At 39.3% G+C, this 2,591-nt stretch overlaps 1 pseudogene; it reads left to right on the plus strand.

Moving 5' to 3' along the window:
* Positions 1 to 403: 403 nt before the first annotated feature.
* The window catches only part of LOC118044248 (metal-nicotianamine transporter YSL3-like), a 5,564-nt pseudogene continuing 3,376 nt past the window's right edge, over positions 404 to 2,591 (plus strand).

A 2,591-nucleotide genomic window follows, 5' to 3' on the forward strand; every position in this document is an offset into this window, starting at 1 on the left:
AGCAATATTTATGGTTTTTGGGCTTTTCTTGAAGGCCTCGAATCAAGTTCGTCTGCTGTCGTCTGTTTTTCTTGGAGAGTTTCCTTAAGTCAACTTAGAGGCTGGCCCTTGCCCATGTGTTGATTTGAATGTTTTGTTGTCTTTCTGAAGGAAGCTATATGCTCTTGCATCTACTTGTATTGATTGATGGAGACTTGTTAGTAGTTGACTGAGGAAGTTGGATTCTTCGGGTGCTTTTTGAAGCTGTGGTCGAAAGAAGAAGAGGAGCAAGAAAAAGGAGGGCGGCTTATCAGGTAATATAATTCATGACGTTTTTGTTTTTATTCAATTTTTTATTCTTTGTAGTCTTATCAGATTTTCTTGATGTGTGTTTAGCTTCTATAAATCATCTGTTGGATTCAAGATGATGAGTTTGGTTTGTTGATTGTATTAGTGAGAAGATTGTGATGAATATGAACATGGAAGAAATGAAAGAGATTGAGAGGGTTGGGGGAGAGGGCATGGAAGAAGTTAGAGATGAGCCAGAGGATATCAAGAGGATTGCTCCATGGACTAAAACAGATTACAGTTAGGGGGAATGTTGCTAGCATAGCAATTGGGATCATATACAGTGTTATAGTCATGAAGCTGAATCTCACCACTGGTCTAGTCCCAAATCTCAATGTCTCTGCTGCTCTTCTTGCATTTGTGTTCCTCAGAACATGGACTAAGCTCCTCTCAAAGGCTGGAATTGTAACCGCTCCCTTTACCCGACAAGAGAATACATAGTTCAAACTTGTGCTGTTGCTTGTTATAGCATTGCTGTTGGAGGTTTAAGACTTTGATCTCATGTGTTGTTTATGTTTTTGAACAAGTTTTGCTAAATCTTTTTAATATTTGTTTCCGAATTGTGATTTGTTTATTGAATTGCAGGTGGTTTTGGATCTTATCTACTGGGTTTGAATAGGAAGACATATGAGCAAGCTGGGGTTGATACAGAGGGGAACACTCCTGGGAGCACTAAGGAACCTGGGATTGGTTGGATGACTGGTTTCCTCTTTGTAAGCAGCTTCGTTGGGCTACTTGCTCTAGTTCCTCTGCGAAGGTAATATGTTTTCTTCAATTTCTTGATGAATCGGTTGTTTATGTTTTATTAGTGCTGGTGTTCTAGAGGTAATTCTTCATGAATTGATGAATGCAAGTTTTAACTTAATTTGAATCTTAATCCGACAGTGATCTCGACTTCTTCTGTATGTTACTTATGAAGCTTGAATTGGTCTCTGATCTTTGCATTTTTTGGTGCCCCAGATCATGATAATAGATTACAAATTGAGTTATCCAAGTGGAACTGCAACTGCAGTTCTCATCAATGGGTTCCACACGCCTACAGGAGACAAGATGGCTAGGTAAGCATGAGTCTTGTTCCCGATTCTTGCTGATTTAGCACTAGATAGAAGTTGAGTACGAAACAACTCAAAAAAGAAAACCATTAACTTGCAGGAAACAGGTGCATGGGTTCATGAAGTTCTTTTCATTAAGTTTCCTGTGGGCTTTCTTTCAGTGGTTCTATTCTGGTGGAGAAAAATGTGGATTTTCTCAGTTCCCTGCATTTGGGTTGAAAGCTTGGAAAAACTCGTGAGTGCTTGGCTTTTTTTTTTTTTTCAAATGTTGAGGGCCTGCTTGTGATTGATTCTTCCATCATAATTGATGAGAGAAATTGAATTTGGCAGGTTTTACTTCGATTTCAGCATGACTTATATCGGTGGCGGGAATGATCTGTTCCCATCTTTGTGAATTTGTCTTTGCTTCTCGGAGCAGTGCTTTCGTGGGGATTAATGTGGCCGTTGATAGGTGGGCTTAAAGGAGAGTGGTTCCCTTCAACTTTACCAGAAAGTAGTATGAAGAGTCTAAATGGCTACAAGGTCTGCAATTAAGAAATTTTAGCTCAATTTCGACAGTAGATTCCCCCACGCGTTCCTCGGTGCTAGAGGTTTTTGCTGAAATAAGTCTTAAAGAAATTCATTTTTGTTGCAGGTTTTCATTTCTATTTCTCTGATCCTAGGAGACGGCCTCTACAATTTTCTCAAGATACTCTATTTCACTGCGAGGAGTATGCGTGCCAGAGCAAAAGCTAACAAAATCAAAACAGGTGAGTTGATGTTATTTTGTTAATCATGTTACTTATGTCCAGCATATTGCATAGCTAAACCTTCCTTTTCCGGTTACAGCTCCCCCATACTATATCTAAAAAGACCTCCGTTGACCTGACCAGAGAGAGACTTCAGGAGTTTTCATTTCTAATTTCTTGGTGATATTCGGAATGCTCTTGTATTCTGTAATTTTGATGTGCTTTTGCAACCAGTGACATGCTAATGTTTGATAAGCCCTGTTTTGATACGTTGAGTTCATCATAGAAACTTCAATTATATCGTTTTCCACTTGCAATTGCAGAAGACAAAAATCAAGCTCGTGATTGATCTTCAAAGAAATGAAATCTTTTAAGAGAGGGCATCCCTCTTTGGGTAGCATGTTTACGGTACATCACCTTCTCCATCATTGCCATCATCGCCATCCCTCTCATGTTTCCGGAGCTAAAGTGGTACTATGTAGTT

Source organism: Populus alba, chromosome 12, assembly GCF_005239225.2.
Source record: "Populus alba chromosome 12, ASM523922v2, whole genome shotgun sequence".
NCBI classification, from domain to species: domain Eukaryota; kingdom Viridiplantae; phylum Streptophyta; class Magnoliopsida; order Malpighiales; family Salicaceae; genus Populus; species Populus alba.